The 23432-nt window shown below is 37.8% G+C and overlaps 1 non-coding gene across 1 annotated transcript; it reads right to left on the reverse strand.

Annotated features, from left to right (window-relative positions):
- Positions 1-20447: 20447 nt before the first annotated feature.
- LOC129023880 (small Cajal body-specific RNA 16) lies at positions 20448-20634 on the reverse strand. Its single transcript, XR_008496965.1, has one exon. It is a non-coding gene; the product is annotated as a small Cajal body-specific RNA 16 (non-coding RNA).
- Between the last annotated feature and the right edge of the window lie 2798 nt (positions 20635-23432).

A 23432-nucleotide genomic window follows, 5' to 3' on the forward strand; every position in this document is an offset into this window, starting at 1 on the left:
GCTGCCTGCAAAGGGATTTGGGGAAAGAAAGGATGCATGCATATGAATGGCTTCATCAGTAAATATTAACTGAGCATTCAGAAGATTCTTAGCACTGTACTAGTTAATTTGGAGCTACCTATATTTAATTACATCTGTTCTCCTACCATACCATTCCTTATGTCCCTGGCTTATTTCTTTATCACTGCCTTGATGTCACAGCTCCCTCTGACCCAAGTACAAATAAAGGTGAAAAAATTCACCAGAGTTTGAGTAGTAAGCATATAAACGTTTCTTTTCCATTGAATAAGTCTCACTTTCGAGGAGTCCTTCAGATCCATGAAGTGCCTCATACTTAATACTTACTACATAATAATACTTACTACAGAGTTACACTCTCAGTGGGTACACAGCAAATGTCAACTGACTCAATGACCTTTTCCCAACCCTTTGTATCAAGAGAGTCAGTATTAAACGTCATCAAATCCTATTTCGCAGTGAAAGTTGATTGAACATGCAGTTTAGAGGGGAATTTTTAACTTAATACCACAAAACTAAAATTACTTCAGCAGTTGCTGTGTAGCATTGAGGCAAACTGCTGATCAATAAATTGAAAGCTTTCAAAATGAAATCTTAAGAAAAATAGAAAAAGATACAATAAAGCTTTTGTTAAATATTTTATTCTTTGTCTAATTTTTCACTATGTAAATACTGCTAATAGATATTTTTATAAAAATAAAAATAAACCATTAATACCCCAAAGAAAGCTGCGTACCTTGTTAAATCTGTTTTGTCACTTTCCCTTAAGCTTTCTTATTGTAAGTATTTAATTTTATCCAGATTTATTTAGTGAACAGGCTGAGTTATTTAAATTCTCTTCTTCATTGTATCTCCAGTTGTGTCCATATTTAACCAATTACCCGTCTCCAATGAGGGCTTGTCTGGGATTAGTTCAGCCTGAAAGAGGCCAAGAAAGAGGATAGGAGTGTCTGTTGCCCCATACTATATAATGTGTGGAACAAGAGGGAAAGCATCAAAGGTTACCTGAAGAAAACACTGCTGAGGTAAGAACATCTCAGGGTCCAACTGCTCATCTAAACAAGGGGGACCTAGGTGGTTAATGAGATCCTTGCTCATTAACTGGGAAACCAAGTGGCTAGAGAATAAAATGCAGGTCCAAATGGCTGGGCCACATTTTTGCATGTGTCTTAGCAACATGTTCTATGAGCAGACCCAGTTTATATAATGAGGAGATCAACAAGATTGGGACAGATCATGTTCAAACATCCTCAACATGGGGCTACTAACATTTGCGTAACATTTTAAAGTTTTACGTATAGCATCCCAATGGAACATCGAGTTAACCCTAAGAGGTTGCTATTAATAGTAATCCATATTTAACAGATGAGGATAGGGCAGAGGAATGTGATGCCACTGTAGGACAGTATCTGGGGCTTGGCTTCCACTCATCTAGTTACTGAGAAGCACCCATGGCTCTGTCTCAGGGCAGGATCCCCTCTCCAGTTAGAGGAGCCAGTCTGTGAATGTGTTGCTTGCTGACCACCTGCCGACTGGTGCTACTCAGAGAAGAAGCAGTGAAATGAACTGCATTCAGACTGAGAGGAGCATGGGGCCTGAGAGGTCTTGGTGAAACTTTTAAGATCTGTTTCTCACTTAAGAGGTTCTAAAAGAAAGGCAGTAGGAAGTAGTAGCCAAGTGTGAGACTTACTGAAGTTGTGCACTGATAGATCTCCAAATTGTTATTATTTTAAGACAGAGTCTCACTCTGTCATCCAGGCTGGAGTGCAGTGGCACGATCTCGGCCCACTGCAACCTCTGCCTCCCAGCCTCAAGAGATTCTCCTGCCTCAGCCTCCCAAGTAGCTGGGACTACAGGCGCCCGCCACCACACTCAGCTAATTTTTTGTATTTTTAGTAGAGACGGGGTTTCACCCTGTTAGCCAGGATGGTCTTGATCTCCTGACCTCGTGATCCACCCGCCTCGGCCTCCCAAAGTGCTGGGATTACAGGCGTGAGCCACCATTCCCGGCCTCCAAATTATTTTTTAATAAAAGATTGCTGAGTGACTTTGTATATATAGCTCAGAAGCAATTCAAAGAGTTTAAGTAAAATTTCAGCTCCAAAATAAACACACAAAAAAAGCCTTTCTTCAGTGCCATCTACTTATGTATATGGTAAGACTTCTCAGGACATGTATGTATAAAAATAAAAAATAGGGACTGTATCAATGCTGAAATTATCTCATCCCAGCAATAAGCAATAACTATTCATGAATAAATACACACAAACCGATTGTCAAGCAAAACAAGCCCTAAAACAACAGAAAATAAAAGAAGCAGAATTTTAAAAAATTAAAAAGCCCAATTCCCTGCACATTTATCTCATTAACAGATGTATTTCTAGTAAAATTACATTTACTTCTTAGTAAACATTTACTTACATTAACTCTTTTTGTCAATGTTTAAAATCATTTGGATCAGTTATATACTGCTAATAATTGTAATGTGAGCCCTCTAGAAGTTTGGGTGTTATGATTACAGGGAAGTAAATTTACACAAATTTTTATTTATATAAATATTTTTGTTGAAGTGAAGCATAGGGTCATCAATTTGTTCAAGCATAAACATATATTGGAACAAAATTCCTTGGCAAAGTGGAATGGAAACACGAGTTTAAGGGGAAAAATGATGTAAATATCTATTAAAGAAAGCTTAATAATATGTATAATGTGTTTTTAAATGGATAGTAGGGGTATTGAATTGCCATAACATTTAGATTACATTAGTTATTACTTAAAAAGTGGTGTAACAGTTATATTTTAAGGAGAATATTTACAACACCAGGGAAATCACATCCTCTATGACTATTTGAACATATAAGAAAAGTTTTCAGCTGTTAACAATGTGCAAGGGGGACACACCAAATTTTTCAAAATTCTATTAGGCTGTATGTGAGCAGGAAAATTCAAAGCCCACTATGCTACAGGAACACATTACCATCTCTAGTATTTTCACAAGAAATGCAGACATTTCTGAAAGTATCTCCAAAACCTACTGAAGAAAGCAGAAGACAATACCTTGAGAGCACAAAATCATGGCAATTCATCCCCAAAGCGAATATGACCAACCTGAAAATTCCTATCTCAGCTAAAATCTCCAGTTTTCTGTTGGATTCTTCTGCTACTACATCTTAAAACCCACTGGTCAGCTCACCATACATATCATTCAAAAGATAAGAATGTGGGAAGTTGATGTAAAGTTATCACTCAGTGATAAGCCAGAGTATAACTTATATGACAAAGAAACACACATACATACGATCACATAATCTTTGATCCCAACGTAACTCACCTGGCTGATATGTGGGATTGCATCACAGTTTCCCAGGAGTTGCTCTTAATGACTAGTTAGAAAGTTATTTGCCCTGATGAAATGGCATAAGCCTAAATAAAAAAGACTGCCATTGTACACAGGAATGAGACTTCAAACAGGAAATGACAATCTCTCTGTGTGTCTTAATTTATCTTTGGGGAAAATTGACAAAGTTAAAATGGAATTAAATTTTAATGAAAATTCGTAGAGAAAAAGTATTAAAAACAGCTTTGCTGGGGCTATTAGAACATGGAGTTCTGCTACAAAAATGCTCGGAAAAAGTTTTACAATTTAAACACATTGGAACTCCCCAGTGTAAAACACTCAAAGCTAAATTATGGGAAAAGTCAATGTTGTATCAGCACCAAACAATCACCCTGCATAAGAATGAAAAGAAGGAAATGTTGTTCTGAATAGCTTGCCAAGGCTAAAGAAAAGTAGAACAGTTGTCGCAGACGAAGTGGTTGTGAGTAATAGCCCAAAAGGATGTATTCTAATTTGTGTTTGCCACTTAAATTATGAAATAGGTCATTATCTTCAAACTTAAGGTAAATAGCACTGGATTAGAGAAAAATAGAGACAGGGGAAGAGAGGGAAAAAGGAAAAAGGGCACCTTATTTTATCTGTGCTTTACTTACTCATCCCACTTCAGATTATTCTGAAGCAAATCTAAGATATGAGATGATTTATTTTTGTTCTTAATAGAAAATATTTGAGGGCCCTTCCATATCACGTTAAGGTGGTTGCATTTTTAATAATACTCAGTTAAAACTCCACATGAACTTGAGGATTATTGCCCCCTCCTCCTTTCTTTACTACGACTCTGTGCCGCCTTCACCATCCCAAAGGTATGTAGCCCATGAGTGGGGAATCCCTGGCACGATGAAAGTAGCTGCTAGCATCACTTACATTTGTGCTTGTTTAATAGCACATAAACATAAACTCACAACACAAACACTGCTTCTACTGCTTTATTTCTGAAGAATATATTTGTCATTACAGGTTTAGAAGCAGAGTAGAAAATATAGCATTAGAATTATCAACAGAACTTTTTCTCTATATCCACCAGACTGATGTTTCTCCGCTAAAAATAAGTAACACAGGCTACTACTTTCTAAAAGTTATTGCTCTCCAACATGTGTTTAGAGAGCTTTATGACGTTGACATTTTTACCTGTGGGAAAAAAATCCAACTCCTGTGAGCTAGAAATCTTTGCACGATACAGCTTGAGAGCTGGCCTGCTTGTTGGCAGTCTCCCCGAGGAGCTAAGGAACAAATGAGCAAAGACTGTGTTCACACACTTGGAAATGACACAGGCCTGAGAAAGCTCCTTGTCTCACTAAACCCTGTGCACTTCCTTTAGATGAAAAACGAATATTCAGTGTTATTAAACCACGACTTCAGTTACATATAGAATTCACTTTTGTATGAGAAAAGCAACAAAAAAATACCTTTTTTTTCCATATGAAACAGATAGTTTCTTTTGTTTTCTTGGTAAGGGGCACTAAGCAAAATTCTTTCTTGATTTCTGCTCAGTGCACACATACAGCACTGATTAATGCTAATGGGATTCAGGCATTTTAAAAAGCGTGCACTCAATCTCAGGATTATAAATATCATCCAGAAAGTTTGTGATTGGAATTTATTGGCATACATTTAATCTAGATCAATTTTAAGTCCTTAAACTTTTATGTTTAAATGAACAGAATTATCTCCATTAAATCATATTCGGTACTGTTTGTGGCTATATAAAGAGAAAAATTATAGTAGTGCTATGTTTGTACTTTATTAGAGAAAAAGCAATCATCTCTAAATGAAATTATTATTTTTCTAGTTTCATGGAATATCTTATTTTTTAATTTTAAATTTCTGAAACAAGATGTCATCATTTGAAGATTCCAGTTTGGGCTTTATTTTTCTAAACATGTCCATTATGGGGCTGAGTAAACAGAATATATAAGATAATGAAGTCTTTCTTACATAATACGATGTTTTTCTAAACCACATTTCAAACATGAAATTAGACAATCTAGTTTTCCACCAGGGAAATTATTATCTGCTTTATATGTATCGTATTAATTAGATTAGGCCCAAATCCTAGTAGTTTGCATAATTATATTTAATTTGCCAGAAGGGGTCAAATTGTAGCATTGGATCTTAACTAAGAGGTAATGCTGTTTAGTCAGAAAAAGTATATCACATTCTAGAAATACTCAAAAGCATTTGTAATTTTAGAATAATAAAATGCAGTGTTGTTCTCTTCAGAGGCCCAAATGTTTATATTTGAATAGTAAAAACCAGATGCACCTGGCTTAATATTTATAATCATGAAATATGGTTAAACATTAGTTAGAAGCTCATTTATTTCATCTCCTTCCAATTTAGTGTCATTTCCTTAAATCTGTTTTCTGATTATTTAGCCAATCTGTCATTAAAATATAAAATTTCAGACATTAAACTTTTGTCATTACTTCTTTCTCAGTATAATTCCTTCTCCTGGAGTTGATATGCTTTCTCTCTATTAAGTTACTTTTTTGACTCCTTATCTCCACCTCTCAGAAATAAGATACTCTATTAACTTGCCATATAAAAAATCAACTGAAGAAGAACTTTGGGAACTCATTTACAATGGAGTAAAAAGGATCACCAAAATTATGCAAAAAGGAAAAAGCTCGCTCAACAGAAATCTCAAGATGTTCCGGTAAAACAATATTCTTCCAGATTTTATTGGACACTGCTTTATTCCTGGGGAAAAAAACTGCCCAAGCCAACTTTGTGATGTTTGGTATTCAGTGACTTTGGTATTCCACCAGCCACCCTGAAAATCATGCCAGTTAGAAAGAGCCATGTCCACCCAGGAATTCTGGGTTTCAACATGTTTGGCCTAGTTCTGGATTAGTTCTTGGCCAGCCCAATCCATTTCCGGAGCAGTAACAGCCAAACATGCATTATCACAAGAATGACTGGGGGTACCTTTGATAAAATACAAATTTCCAGAGAATCAGCCCAGATTTATTGAATTAGAAACTCAGAGGTAGGAGTTGAGATGGAGGTGTGGGTGGAGTGAGGCAAAGTCAGGAATCAGCATTTTTTGAAAGTCTCCAGATAATTTCTTAAAAACAATTGTGTTGAGATATAATTCATATCCCATGTAACTCATCCATTTGAAGCATACCATTCAATGGTTTTTAGTATATTCCCAGATATGTGTCACCATCAGCACTGCCAATTTTAGAACATTTTTATCACCTCAGAAAGAAATCCCATCCTCTTTAGCTATTACTGCATTGTCCCCCGCCACCCCCATCTCTAAACAACCATCTTAGTCTCTATAGATTTCCCTGTTCTGGACCTCTATATGAATGGAACCATACATTACATGGTATTTTTTGATTGGCTTCTTTCACTTGGCATAATGTTTTCAAGGTCCATCCAAGTTGTAGCATGTGTTAGCATAGTACTTTATTCCTTTTTATGGCCAAAAAATGTCCCATTGTGTGGATGCCACATTCTGTTTATTCTTTCATCTGTTGAAGGACATTTGGGCACCCTGAGAATTTAGATCATTAGCCATTTTTGGTAACTACTGATAGAACAGGACCAAGTGTTGATCTCAGGGCAGCTCCCAGCTCTCCTCAGAAAGCAGCTTGGGTCCCGCACTGCAGGTGGGAAAGGCAAACATGACTGGCAAGGCAGGACTTGGGACAGAATTCCGGGTCTGCAATTCTTAGTCACATGACCTGGGCAGAATCTTTAATCCTCTTCGCCTCTATTTGCTCATTTGTAAAATGGGAATAAGAATCTTTATTTCATAAAATTCTTGTGAGGATACATGAGATTATCTGAGTAAAGTGTCTAAAATTGCCTGACACACATGTATTGTAAACATGAGAGCTATTGTCCTTATTTTTCTTGTTGAATTAAACCAAAACAGACATTTAAACATGGAGTTTTAGAAGCTGGATAGATTATTTCTATCTAGAAAATAAACTATAATAAAGAAAATAAGTCTTTCTAAGTTATAAGAGACCAAAAGGACAGATAAGAAGATGCAATTCCTTCACTTTTTTGACCTAAAGCCAAAGCAATAAGTAAAAGTCCACTTTTTTGAGTAAATAGTAGAGCAGGGGATACTAGAGTCTGGGAAGGTAGGAGAAAGGGAAGAACAGGGAGAGATTTGTTAAAGGATACAAAATTACAGCTAGATAGGAGGAATAAGTCCTAGTGTTCTATATCACTGTGGGATGACTATAATTAACAAAAATGTAGTTTCAAATAGCTAGAAGGAGGATATTGAATGTCCCCAACACAAAGAAATGATAAATGTTTGAAATGATGGATATGCTAATTATCCTCATCTGATCACTATACATTATATGGATCCAAATGTTGCTATGTATTCTCTGAATACGTACAATCATTATTTGTCAATTAAAAAAATAAATTAAACATTTTTTAAAAAAGAAAAGTCCAGTTTTTCATGTTGGAAACGATTACTTCTAGTTAAGATTACAAAGATACTTTTCTTGTTTTATTGCATTTTCGAAGTCTACATATTCTGTATACCCTGTGAATCTTTTAAAATTTCTACCCATGTAGATGTACATATGTATTATGTGCACACACACATAATTATAGTTAACACTTATTAAGCCCTTGATATATACCAGGCAATGTACTTTATGTGCATTAACATACTTTTCCCGACAACCTTATATAGTCAACTAGGGTAATTCAAGCATAGTGTAGTTAAGAACCTTGCTCTGAATCATAAAGCAAGTGAGGGGCAGAACCCAAGCTCTTACTCATGACACTTGTAATAGTTTTTCTTCTGCATTTGCAGATAAGATAGCAGAAAAGAAATTGCACATGATCTACAAAATGATGTTTCTATGGCTTGAAGGAGCTTTTATTGGTCTCTAGTGAAATCCTCTGAATTCATACATGAAAGAAGAACAAGGCACTGAAGTAGCTAATCCAGTATATCTAGTTCCAGTCTGCTGTCTTCCAGCTTAGTCTCTTATCACCACACTACACTGTCCAGGCACCAAGTTTCCATTTTTGTTTTTAAAGGCAATGAAATATGAGAATACCAAATGTGGTCAGGGTATTTATGTTGCTGTGGCTGCCTTAAGAGTTCATACTTCATTCTCCTGTTGGAAAACCCCTACCCATTCTTAAGACGCAGGTCAAATGTAACCTTCTCTGTGGAAATTACTTTTCTTTTATAAAATTTAGTTCTGGTTCCTCCTTTTTTTTTAGTTCCCAAAATGCATTGCACACCCTACACTATTTGCACTATTGCACTTTGTACATTATTAAAAGGCCAAACCAAAGAAAAGCAGCATTGTGAAGTGCATGGTTTCCAAACTGAGCTCTGTGGTGTCCTGTCAGAGACCTGGGGATGGAGGTAGGTAGGGGTTCTGGGCTGGGCTTCACATCTGATTAATCAGAGTTCTGCTGTTATCTATTCAGCTTATTTCCACTTCAATAATAAGTTTCTTGACAGGAAAGAAAAATTTTAAACACCTCTGGTATCATGGAAAAACCATGAGTTTGGAGACAGGCCAGAGTCTGAATCCCAGTTGTACCGCTGCCGTCCCAGCTGTAAGGGGTAAATACATGCAACAGCATAGTGCCTGACACATAAAGCCTCAATAAATGAATCCCCTTCTCTGTTTATGATCATTATTTCTTTGTTTCTCTGCTGTACTTTGTAGGGTCTTTATACCCTTTCTACCTAGATCAAAATACCCAATCCATGTTTACTGAATGGAAGCAAATGTGATGGGATACTAGAATGAAATCATTAGGGTCAGTTTTGAGGTTAGATATGGAAAATAAAGAGTCTTGAATGTTATGCTAAAATCTTTAGGCTGGGCACAGTGGCTCACGCCTGTAATCCCAGCATTCTGGGAAGCCAAGGCAGGCAGATCACCTGAGGTCAGTTTGACCAACATGGTGAAACCCCGTCTCTACTAAAAATACAAAAATTAGCCAGGCATGGTGGTGCGTGCCTGTAATCCCAGCTACTCGGGAGGCTGAGTCAAGAGAATCACTTGAACCCAGAAGGCGGAGGTTGCAGTGAGTCAAGATTGCACCAATGCACTCCAGCCTGGGCGACAGAGTGAGACTACGTCTCAAAATAAATAAAATAAGATAAAAATAAGTAAATAAAATCTTTAACAGAAAGTTTGGAAAAGTAGAAGTATGATAATATTTGTGTTTTAGCAAATAAATAATCCTGGATTCTTAACAGAAGGTGCTGGGTTACAGTTTGGCTTAGTGGTTGGGAGTATAGAATCTGAGTTTTTATCACCGGTCCCTCACTTACTAATTTAATTATATGACTATGGGCAAGTCACTTAACTTCATTTCCCTCATCTGTAACGTTGGTTTAACAAGAGCACTTACACAGATTAAAGTAATTAACATATATAAAGCACCTAGAACAATATCTGGCACATGGTAAGAAGCATGTAGGTGTTATTGTAATGACAATAAAAAGGTTATCTTTTTACTTTTTAAGAGACAGGGTCTTACTCTGTTGCATGATTATGACTCACTGCAGCCTCAAACTCCTGGGCTCAAGTGATTCTCCTGCCTCTGCCTCCCAAGTCACTGGGATTACAGGCAAAAAGTTTTATTATGATGATGATCCCATGCCCCCTTAAAGTATATAAAAAGGATATTGCAGAACTATTTGGGGATGAGTAATGGGGGCTCAGAATCATCTAGGATTCTTTTGTAAACCTAACAGACTTTGTGTTGAGAAGTACCACCATTATGAAGCACTGTTACTAACGGAAGTGTAGTGGATTCCTCAGGGACGTTAAACACTAAAAAGTTGAGAATTCCCACTGTTCTGATAATATAAAGGATAAGATATTGTGGAGAGAGACTGGAAGCAGGGAGATGAATTAGAAGGCTACTGCAATAGTCTAGTAACTTAAATCGATGGTCCAGACCCACATAAAAAAATGACCACCAGAAAAGTCTGCTGGTCAGACTATTAGAAATAACTGGATTAAATCTGACCCTCATTGGAGTCCACCTAAAAGTAACTTTGATCCCCTAGAGAGACCCACAATTAGCATGTCCTATTGTTTGGAGTAGAGTCTCCAGAAAGGCTATATACTTCTTGAGAACTGCCATAGTTCACCTTGAACATTTAGAGCAGTTTGTAATATCCAGATATCAGACCATGAGGTCAGAAAGCCAGGAGACTCTTGATGCTCGTTGGCATAATACCCTAAATAGGAGAGGCCAACAGATCTTCTAACAAAAGAAAACAGTGCCAGTGTGTCATGCTTCACGATGGATGTCTTCTTCAACTGCACTGTAAACTATCAAGTTATGCACTGTAAACCAGTAAGCATGTCATTTCAAGAATTAGAAACCACTTACAGGGACAGTGTTTGGGAGACATGTTGCAGAAAAAGAAATGTGTAAAACATAGTTCTTTCTTAGATAATTTTTCTTCCCTCCACCACCCATGTGCTTCTTCATGTGTGGTAGATAGAATAATGGCCCCCAAAGATGTCCATGTCCGAATCTCTGGAACTTGTGAATATGTCATCTTACATGGCAAAAAGGAATTTACAGATGCAATTAAGGTTATGGACCTTCAGATTATCTGTCCTGAATATCCTGGACAACCCAGGTGAGTCCAGTCAAACTACATGCATTTTTAAAGGCAGAGAACTTTTTCTTGCTGTGGTCAGAAAGAGGCAAAAAAGACTCAACCCAACATAGCTGGCTTTTAAGACAGAGGAAGGGGGCCATGAACCAGGGACTACAGTGGCCTCTAAATGGCCACTGTAATGGCCCTCAGTTCACTATCATAAGGAAAACGAGGACCTCAGTCCTTCAGCCACATGGAACTGGATTCTGTTAACAACTGAATGAGCAAGGAAGTGATTTTCTTCTAGAGCCAACAGGAAGGAACCCATACTGGACTTCTGGCCTGTAGAACTGTGAGATAAGACATCCGCATTATTTTAAACCACTAAATTTGTGATAATTTTTATGTATTTATTTATTTTAGAGACAGGGTCTGGCTGTGTCACCCAGGCTGGAGTGCAGTAGCACAATGATAGCTTACTGCAGCTTCGAACTCCCGGGCTCAAGTGAAGTCTCTGCCTCAGCCTCCTGAGAAGCTAGGACTACAGGTGTGCACCTCCACATCTGGCTAATTTTTAAATTTTTTTTGTAGAAACAGGGTATTGCTATTGTTACTCAGGCTACAACTCAAATTCCTGGCCTCAAGTGATCCTAGATTACAGGTGTAAGCCACTGAATCCGGCCCGTGAATTTTTTTTTTTCTTTTGAGATAGAGGCTCACTCCATCACCCAGGATGGAGCGCAGTGGTGCAATCTTGGCTCACTGCAACCTCTACTTCCCAGGTTCAAGCAATTCTCAAGCTTCAGCCTCCCGAGTAGCTGGGATTACAGGTGTGCACCACCATGCCCGGCTAATTTTTGTACTTTTAGTAGAGAAGGGGTTTTGCCATGTTGTAAACTCCTGACCTCAAGTGATTGACCCACCTCAGCCTCCCAAAGTGCTGAGATTACAGGCATGAGACCCTGCACCTGACCCAGTTCATGATAATTATTTTACAGCAGAAATAGAAAAGCTAACATTTTATGTTACTCAAATTTGATATAAAAAATGATTTTAATGAACTGTGGAAAACACACAAAAATGTAATTTAAAACTAGTTACTTTAAATTAAATATTAATTTTCTGTTGCTATTAAGCATGACTCTAATTTACTTCAGTTAGCTTGTGGGACCATGGGGAGATTTAACCATCATGAAACAGATTTCTCTTGTCTCATGGAAGACAGTCATACAGTGCAGGCGTGTGCTCTTCCCCTGACTGTTTGGTTAACTTAAGTTAACTTAAATTTAGCCAAACAAATATCCAAATGTTTGCAAAATAGGATGTGATTAAAAGGATTCATTAGCATGGGGATCCTTACGGTATTGAACAACTACAAAATGCACAAGCTTAGGTAACAACACTAATAAGTTGCTGTCCTTGTTCAAAACGGTGATATGACTAGGAACATCAAACACACAGGGACACGAAGCAAAGTTGAGGAAAATTTTTTAAAAAATTAATATATATGATGCTATGGTCTGAATGTCTGTATCCCTTCAAAATTCATACGTTGATACCTAACCATCTAGGTGATGGTATTAAGAGGCGGGGCCTTATAGGAGACTCACCCTTATGAATGCGATTAGTACCCCTATAAAGGGCTTGAGGCAGCCTGTTTACTCCCTCTGTCTCCTCTGCCATGTGAGGACACAACAACAAGGTGTCATCCATAAAGCCCTCACCAGACACTGAATCTGCTGGTGCCTTGATTTTGAACTTCACAGTTTCCAGAACCATGAGCAATAAATTTCTGTTGTTTATAAATTACCCTGTTTAAGGCATTTTGTTATAGTAGTCTAAATAGACTAAGACACATGGGAAATGTTACTTTAAAAGCTATGCTTGGGCATTTCAGAGGACTGTAATTTTTTACTTCAAATATTGCCACTTCCTATGATCTTCCTCACTAGCATCTCACACACATATGGGGTATGCCTTATAAAATGAACTCTATAATCATTTCCATTATTGACTGATAAAATATAACAAATATGATTTAATGAAATTGACTATCATTCCACGATTAAGCTTAGAAATGATGTCTTTCTGTAGAGGATTTTCTTGTAATAACATTTGTTGAAATTAAATTTGAACTATAATAGTCCTTAAGTTTCATAATACCCAGCATCTGATTACAATTCTCATGTTTAAAACAGTTGACATTCCAAACAGAATTCTGTCCATTTTTTATAAATATCCTACCATGGATTAGATCTCTGCTTATGTTTATTATCTGATCATTGTTTCCATGATGATTTGTCAAAGCATGGCCCCACAAGACTGCTATGCCTAGCTCTTTCCTGTTCTCGGATGAAGATGAACCATGAAGAAGCATGAATACATTGTATAATTAGTAAGGCCATCTTTCCTGCCTCCAGATTGCTCTGTCCCCTTCCAGGGACCCAGGGCTTTCTTGCCTTCTAACTGTCCTCCTCCATCAAAACAGGAAAGAGTTTGATAACATCATTTATAGCTAAAACGAAGTCTGATATTTGCTTTCAGAAGGTCCTTATCTCTAATTGTGGAATGAGAGGATTTATCTACAAAGTGTATGTTTTTTTTCCTTTTAGGCAAACAGAGTTAGTGGGAGGGAAATGTGGGGTTACATGCTAACCCTGAAGACAAAACTGTTCAGTTATATTAGCGTGCTGTGTGTTGGAGAAAGGGACAGTTGTGGTGAGAGATGTCTGTGTGAAGAGGAATGATCATAAAGAACACCAGGCTACATAAGGATCTCTTCTTATTCCATATCTTCTCTTCTCTTAAGCCTAATGACTCTCCTATCATTCTTTGGCTCAGCAGTCTCAAATTTTGGAGCTCCAGAGTCCATTTGACTTGATCCTCTTCCATCACTGCGTTTTTTTTTAAACTTTTTAAATAGAGACTGGGTTTCACCATGTTACCCAGGCTGGTCTTGAACTCCTAGACCCAAGGGATCAGCCCACTTCAGCCTCCTGAAGTGCTGGGATTACAGGCATGAGCCACCAAGCCCGGCCTCTCATTGCATTTTGCATAATATTTTCAAAGATTAGCAATTAAGAGCATTGGCTTTACGGTAAAATTTGAATCCTAACTTCTACTAGTAGGCTGTATGACCTGGAGTAAGTTTTTTAACTTTGCTATGCTTTGGTTTACTCATATGTAAAATGAGGAAAATCATAATACATGTGAAGCTCATTAGATAGTGACTGGCATTTAGCAAGTGGTAAATGTTAACCATTCTTCGTATTAAAATCCAGCTAAATTAATCTTCTCTTCTTCCTCCAGGTTCCGAAAGTGCTTCTAGAAACCCTATTAAGGAGATTATCAGAATATGCCTAATAGTTCTACTCTTGTTTTTCTTAGCCTGAGTTCCCTAGGAAACAGACCCTGAGGCATGGATTAAATGATTAAACTTTGTATGGAAGGTGCAATCCCAGGGCAGTGAGAGTGAGGGAAAAGGAAGTGAGTTTGGGAAGGATGAGAAGGAATAGAAGGTTATCATCCTAGCCACTGCTTCAAAATAAGCCATAGAGAGAATGAATCGCTTGCTATGCATATTGCTCATCCACCCTGGAAAACTGTGGTTGGAAGGGAGGAGAGAGAATTATTATTTGCTTCCCTTCTTTGGCTCAAATTGATCCCACAGGGAGTTAATTTTCCTGTACTTCCAGATGTAATATCTGGCTGATCAGGAAGCCAAAAACCATGCCCTGTGGTGAAGTGTTTCATCTGAACCCATAAATGGCGGAAGCAGCCAGAGACTCTGGGCATATGGCTGGCTACCTGGTTGCACAGTGGCAACCACCGTGGAGGGCCGATGGTCTTGGAGAAGCAATTAGTTGGCTCCATTCAGCAGAACTACATGAGTAATAGAGTAAGTATACCACAGAGGCTCCCATGGAGAAGCTAATGGCCTGAGAGGCAGGGGAGGCAAGGCCACTGGGATCCAAGGAGATGTATAAGTTATGTCTGATATGATATTTTCTATTTTTTAAAGATTATAAGTTGTTTTAGGACAGGACTATTTCTTTTCATCTTTGAATCCTCTGTAGCTATAATGATGCATGCTCTACCTTAGGTGAGATGTTAGGCAGAAGTGGGTGATGTGCAGCAACCCAGCCAGAGGCTGAGCAGCAGTTAGGGACAAGATCCAGTCCTCTGGAATAAAACAGAGGGCTAACAATCCAGACAATTGGACTGGGGATCAAAATAGGGTTTCAGACAGGGAACTGAAATTAAAAAAAAAAAAAGTTATAAAAAATAAGCCAAAGTAAAATTCTTCATAGCTGGGCAGTATGACCATGGCAGGGATTTTACCAATGGACGAAACTATTAATAGTATTTTTATTAATAGTGATGACAACTTATAGCCAATATTTATCAGGTATGCCAGCCATTTCTTTAAATTACATTATGTATTTTTCTCCAAACTTCTCTTAGACAGATATTTTTATTATTTTCATTTTTACAAATGAGGAAATCAAAAGTCCAGAAAGTTAAACAACTTGCCCGCGGCCACACAGCTAATGAATAAAGAGGCTAGCACCTAACCCCAGAAAAGTCTATTTCCGGCGCATGCATCTCCAACTACTATTGAAAGTGTTACATGAAATAAGGCTTACAAAATCCTTAGCAATCACTTCTTGGGCTTTTGGTTAAGATCAAGTGCAAAATTCTTTTTCAGAGTTCCATTCATACAGTAAATACTCAACGAATTTTATCAATTCTCATTGTTAGTAACAGTAACATTATATAATAGAACTAGTGCTATTAACTGTAGCAATAGTAGTTGTAGTAGCAGCAACACAGGTATATGGAACTTAGGGTCAATGAGTAAGACCTGTTGAATGTCTTGGTTCATAGAAGAGGACTGAGGAAAGGGAAACTGTACTGGGGAAGACTGATCCGGGTGTTATGGGGGGAGTTCAGATAGAGGAACATATAATGCAGAACCTTGCCCTTTTAACAAATGTAATTGAGCGGTAACATAGAATAGAGGTTAAAAACATGGACTTTAGAATTACAAAGGCCTATGTTCTGTTATTTATTAGCAATGAGACCTTGGGGGAAATTACTCAACACTTGTGAGCTTTAAGTAACTCACAACTGTACCTAGCATAGTGTCCCACATATAGTAATCATTCCGTAAATGCTTGTAGAATTGACATACTGCTTCATATCCATACTTATCCACCCCTCTGCAAAACAAAACAAAACACTGTCTCCAGTACCCAGTTGCTGAGTAAATGTAAATACCTAGGCAAATTCATCCCACTGAGTGTAGCTACTTTTTCAACAAATATAATTTGTCACCCATATCTACCTAACATTTCAGCAGCTTCCTGATCTGTACTAAAAAGCTGTGTTGCACAACTAAAGAAAAATGTGTGATCTGCTATTTCTGGCATCCTGATTCTGTGTGGCTACAGTGAGTATTCTTGTGGTCTTCACTGATCTGAAGCAATTTTGATTTGACGAGGAGGAGGCTGTTTCTAAGGGAGTGCCTATTTTTTCCCCAAAGCAGGTCAATTTAAAAGGACAAAGTTCTCATTTTAACTATGGTGCAATATGCATGAAAATAAATAGATATTAAAAGGAACAGGTCATCTCTTTCATTGGCAACTTGCACTGTAATATTGAAATCTGTTTGCGGGGGCACAAAGAAAATAATGCTTTAATTTACAATTGAGAGAGAGAGGGAGGGAGGGGGAGGCAGAGAGAGAGAGAGAAAGACCATTACTGCCACCTCTCGCTCACCTCTTCAGAACTGAGAAAATGTTGAAGAAACTTGGCATTTGCTTACCAAAGTTTCACACAGACAGTCTGACTTTTGTTTTTACCTCCATGACCTTTAATGGCTTTCAGCGCAGTCAGACCAACTCTGCATATATATTGACACTATGAAAACCACACAGATAAGCAGTTTTGGGTTTTCATGCTTTATTTACTTTGGAGCTTAACAATCATACACATATTTCCCTGTTAGAGCTCCCAAAAGCTTTGTTCTGATCTTGAGTTCCTTTTGTCTGTTATTCAGCATTTGGATTGCTTTATAATTACTCTACAAATGTATGTATTTTAAACATTTTTTTTTTGCTAGGAATAGTGCTATTTTGTTATTGGGTGCACTGTATTTATGTTACCTTTAACAGAAGTACGAAGAGTCCAGTTCAAGCTGAGAAACTCACACTCCACTGAGAAACATCTGGGGAGATGCAAAGAGACAAGGAAGGAAGGAATTTCTGCAATCACTAGAGGGACAGGTTTTGCAGCAGATCACCTTCACATCTACAGATGCTCTCTATTTCTTTTCACCCAGAGGTTTCAAATTGCCCATTGACATCTCTGATTTTGCCAAGAGATTACATGCTTCAGTCAGTTCCCATTCCCTTGTATCATTTAGGACAGAGTAAATTCTTCCAGAACGCTAAAGAAATGAAAATTTTGAAAAATTCGATATATATTTTTTAATGTTTTTAATTGTAGGAAAAGGTACATAACATAAAATTTACCATGTTAACCATTTTTATGTGTACAATTCAACAGTGTTACATACATTCATGTTGTTGTGCAAATATCACCAGTATTCATCTCCAAGACATTTGTTATCATCCCAAATAGAAACTTTGTATTCTGTAAAAAATAGCTCCTTGTTATCCCTTCCCCGCACCTCCCGGAAGCCACTATTCTACTTTCTGTTTCTATGAATTTGACTGTTCCAGGTACCTCAGATAAGTGGAATCACATTTGTCCTTTGTGTCTGGCTCATTTCACTTAGCATAATGTCCTCAAGGTTCATCCATGTTGTAGTATGTATCAGAACTTTAATTTTTTGAAAGCCAAAAATATTGCATTGTGTGTATGTATATACCACATTTTGCTGATTCATTTATCCATTGATTGTTCTTTGGGTCATTTCCATGTTTGGCTATTGTGAATAATACTCTTATAAACATTGGTGTACAAATATCTGTTCAGTCTTTACTTTTAATTTTTTTGTGTATAGATATACAAATGGAATCGCTGAATCGTATGATAATTCCATGTTAAATTTTTTGAGGAATCGCCATTTTACATTCCACAATGGTGGCACCATTTTACATTTCCACTGGCAGTGCACAAGAGTTCCTATTTCTCCACATCCTTGTCAACACTCGTTATTTTCTTTGTTTTTTAGTAGCCATCCTAATAGATGTGAAATGCTATTTCATTGCTATATTTTAATTATTAATCAATCAAATTTCTGGCCTAAATTTCCAGATGTTCTTAAAAAAGATTTGGAAGTTACTACAGACAGTTTTATAGTAAATAAAGAATATTTTATAAGGTTCTTAACGTGGTGCCATCTTATTTGAGGAAGTGAATAGTTAGAGAACTATTAGCTAAATAGCTAAAGAGCCATGCAGGATAGACAAATAAGGGAAATAGTCTTGAAGACATACTTTATTGAAATGCACACAACACACAATCCTAATTGGATTAGGTATTTAGAAAAGGAAGACAATAGAATCTTTTCCATGTTTCTGCATGGGCACTTGATAGCCAGGTACCAAGCTATGGAAAGCAGGGGTTGGGGGGTAGCTCAGGGAAAAGTGAATTATACTGCATATCCAGGTGGCCGTGTTCAGTTTGCAACTGAGTTTAGAAAATGGCAGAATGCTGAGGCTGAGGGAGACATTTTGGAGTCATTAGCCTATGGTGATGCCATTGACCTGGAATTGTCACCTCTGTGCAGGCTGAGAAGGGACTCCAAAGGGCAAAATAGGATGCGCAATAGTTGAGGGTAGACAGAGGAAAAGGGAGAAGGAACAATTATAGAATTAAGAGAAGTGGTTCCCTGGAATCCAGGGAAAGAAAGATTTTAAAAGCCAACTTGTCAAAACTGCAAACAGATTGGATAAATAAATAATGAAAACTGCCTACTGGATGTGGCACCTAAGCAGCCATGGGTAACATTCACAGAGCACTTTCAGTTGAGGGGTGGCAGGAGCCTGTAGGAGTGGAAAGAAAGTGGAGAAAGTGAACAGACCTCAATCTTTCAAAAGGTTTAAGAATGAATAGAAGGAGAAATTCAGGATGGTGAGAAAAGCACTGTTTGCTTTGCCAACTGCAAAAGACTGGAGCTTGTTTATAGGCTAGAGGGAAGGAGCTGAAAGAGAGGAAGAAGCTAAAGACACAGGAAAGAAAAGAGACAGCTGATAGCTGTAGGTCTTGGAGAAGGTGGGAGGGAATGAAAGCCGGAGCACAGGTGGCTGGATTAGCCTTAGCTAGGAAGTAGGAGTGTGAAACTCTCCTTCTGGATCAGGGAAAGCAGGCAAGGTCACAGCATGCAGAGATGTTTATAGAAGTATCTAGAAGTAGGGGAAGGGCAGGAAGTTAAGAGCACCCATGCTTGATATAACCTTTGTGAAATCGGAAATAAACCTTTGTGAAATCTATTAGGAAAAGGTTATGTTTCAGAAAATCAATATGGTTGAACAGTGCAGTATACACTGAATGAGCTAAGTGTTAAAAGTAGAACACTAATATAATTGTCTAGGCATGAAGTTATATGAGACTTAAGTGGAGTGATTAGAAATGAGGTTGGAGAAAGAGAGGTGGACATCATGCTTTTTTCTCATATTCTTCTGAAAGTCAGAAGCAGTACTTCTGGTAAACAAATCCCAATAGACAATATCCATGCAATGGGAATTGCCACATGACATCAGTATTTAAAGCTATCTAAAACTAGGCCAGCCGCAGTGGCTCACGCCTGTAATCCCAGCACTTTGAGAGGCCCAAACAGGCGAATCACCTGAGGCCAGGAGTTCGAGACCAACCTGGGCAACATGATGAAACCCTGTCTCTACTAAAAACACAAAAAAGTAGCCAGATGTGGTGGTACATGCCTGTAATCTCAGCTACTCAGGAGGCTGAAGCATGAGAATCGCTTGAACCCAGTAGGCAGAGGCTGCAGTGAGCAGAGATAGAGCCACTGCACTCCAGCCTGAGCAACAGAGCAAGACTCTGTCTCAAAAAACAAACCAAAAAAAGCAAAAATAAAATAAAATAAAAACAATAACGAACTAGAACGAAGCATATTTGGAGAAATAAGACTCTCTAAAGACCAAGCTGTGAAATTGCAAAGAGATTAATATATACTTTTCCTACCTATTTCAGTCTCTGGATTATCTAAGTGCCTACACACACACATACACACACCATTTTTGTGTGTGTACAAATATACAGGGGACAGAAAAAATAATTTGGGTGGAAGTAGGGTAAAGGCAAAAGGAGCCTGACCAAAAACCCCATATAAACCAGAAATGCAGATCACAATTATGAATAATTCACTTCTTTATTATGGCAAAAGATACATTACATACAATTTACCATTTTAACCATTGTATTTATTTATTTATTGTTTGTTTGTTTCTTTGTTTGTTTTTGTCCTGTTTGCAGTTTCATACATAATCATCAAACTGTTGCTAGGATGTGCACAACTGTTACTGCAAATTCACAACCTAGGAAAGACTTTTCCTGGGAATTTACTTTAGGTCAGGGTTGGGCGGCCTGGTACAAGGCTGCACCCACAACTGAGCAGGTTCAACAACACAGGAGCCTTTCCCAAGACCATCATTTTAACCACTTTTAAGTGTACAATTCAGTAGAATTAAGTATATTCATATTTTTGTGCATACATCACCACTCTCCGTCACTAGACTGTTCTCATCTTCCCAAACTGAAACTCTACCCATTAAACAACAACTCCCCATTACCTACACTCCCACCCCCTGGTAATTGTCATTCTATTTTTTGTTTCTATAAATGTGGTTATTCTAGGTACTTTGTGTAAGTGAAATCATACAATATTTGTCCTTCTGTGTTTGATTTATTTCACTTAGCATAATGTCTTCACTGTACCTGGTAAGGCTCTTTTGATTAGGGAAAATTTTCACCAAAAAAAATACTGAACTCTTTTCCAAAAATTTCCATAAATATAGAACAATATATTTGTTCATTCATTCATTCATTCATGCATTCAACAAGTATTTATTGAGCCCATATTGTGCCAGGCTCTTCTTCTAATAAGCCATTGGCAGGAGATAATAAAGGAATCATCCTAATCTCCTTATTAGATCACAGTTATTCTTCAATCGACATAACTCAAATTATCTGTCTCAGATTACTAATGCCACCAGTGGCTCACTTCCTGGATCTTCTTACATTGGCAGTGGCATATCATCGGCTGAAGAGAACAGTGGCAGAGTATCAAAATAATCAAGCTGGTTTCTAGCATGATAACTCCTGTGCATGGAATTTTTGCTGCTGTCCCTTCTTTCCAGAAATACTGACACTCAGCTAGCACTAAAAATCACAGACAGCCAACCGGCCTATATGTTATACCCTTGTTAATATCTGACTTAACCACATGTTAATCTGCTTTATCCTGTACAGGTGCACTGGACATGAACCACGCTTCTTCCAGCCAAAATATCAAAAAATTCACAGAAAAATCTGAGTGTTCAGTTTTTCTTGAAAAGGTAGAAAATCTGGTATTCCTGGGCCCATGTTCTCATGTGTCGAGAAATGACTAGGGCCAAGGAATAGCTGTCTCCTGTAAACAAGGTTTTCACCACAGTTCTCATTACTTCATATATATATATGTGTGTGTGTGTGTATGTATATATATTTCATATATATAGTTCATATATATATGCTTATATATGTAAATACATATATACTTCATATATATACACATATGTATAGATATGAATATATATACACATATGTGTATATATATATGAATATATATATTTTAAACATCCAGTTCTATATATATAGAACTGGATGTTCATTTGTCCATTCACTGATGTTAAGCATCTACTATGATAAATCATTGTGTTAAGCATTATGAATTGTTAAACACTGTGACTGTACAATTAGCTCCAGGCACTTTGGGGGAGGAATAAAGCAGAAAACAGACATAGCTGACCTTGGTCAGAAAAACTACCCTGGCTGTAAGGTCATTCTTCTTTAACATAGTGGTAAGCAGTTCAGTCTGCAATATTAGGCAATATCTGGTTAAGCACTGATTTCTAAGGTGGGGTAGAAATACTAAGAGCAGAAAGACAGACTGTTATGATTCCTGCAAAATCCTCTCATATGGAATAGGCTTCCCAGATAAGGGCTATACAGTTTCAGTTTCTAGAGAGAGAAGGCTGGCAGGTAAAGATACGAGAGCTCTAAAAAAACGAGGGAGTTGTTATTGGTGGTGGTGGTGGTGTTGAGGGGGGTATGGTAAGACACTCACTGGAGGGTCTGAAATCACTGCTGCAATTGCTTCCTTTGTCAGGATTAAGCCAAGGAACTGAGCAGGGCTGAGCCTGCAAACTGAAGGCCCTCAGTTCTACGCCTGAGCAAGTTAAGAGACTGGGTATAACTGATGGAGTAGACCTGTGTGCGAACTACTGTGTTATAGAGGAGAGAGTAGCCCCTGACCTGGGGAAGTCAAGAGGTTTTTCAGAAGTGGCATTTTACCCAGATCTTCAAAGGAAGTCCAAGTTTCACATATGGAAGTGGGGATAGACAAACAGCCAACTAACAAATGTATATTGTGTCAACTAAAAACAATATGCTAGGCATATAAAGATGAATAAATTAGAGATCTTACTTTCAAGTAGCATAAAGTCTAGTGGGGAGAAACATATTAAGTTCATTAGAATGAGTAGAAATTAGTGAATATTGAATAAAGTGGCAACATGAAAACAAGAGCAATGAATTCTTCTGGGAGGAGTAAGAGGAGGTTTTATAGAGAAGCGGAGTTTAAGGTGGGTGCTGACGGATATGGAGGAATTCACCAGGCAGATTGTAAGAGCATTCCAAGATGATGATAGCATATGACAGGGCATTGACCCTTGAAAATGATTTCAGAGAACTGGCAACGATTCATCACTGCTGAAGCTTAAGGTAAGAAATAGGACGCTATGGAGATAATGCTGCAGAAGGATAAGGGCTGAAGAACCTCTGTAAGTTGAAAAGAATGCCAAGTAGTCTGCTGTGACTGGAATGTAAGATGCATGGGAAAAAAAATGGTTACTGCTGAGGTTGTGCAGATAGTATAGAACCGCTTAAAACCAACGTGTACTGTGGATCTGTTTTTAACTTTTTAACAGGTATAGTCCCCTCAAGAATAGATAATTTCTATGGATCCACTCCCCAGAAACCTATGGAGTATCTCAAATATCTTAACACCCATACATTGCTCTCCTGGGGGTTCTCAGGTCTCAGTTAAGAACTGTTGCTTTACAACAGTGCTTTTGGAGCTTTTATGTAGTGACCTAAATAAAAATAGTAATATTTGGATAGTATGCTGGGTTACCAATAGAAGCTGCTTCAGGTCGGAGGCAATTAACTGGGGTTCTAGCTGCTTTC

Source organism: Pongo pygmaeus, chromosome 1 (genome assembly GCF_028885625.2).
Source record: "Pongo pygmaeus isolate AG05252 chromosome 1, NHGRI_mPonPyg2-v2.0_pri, whole genome shotgun sequence".
Lineage (NCBI taxonomy): Eukaryota > Metazoa > Chordata > Mammalia > Primates > Hominidae > Pongo > Pongo pygmaeus.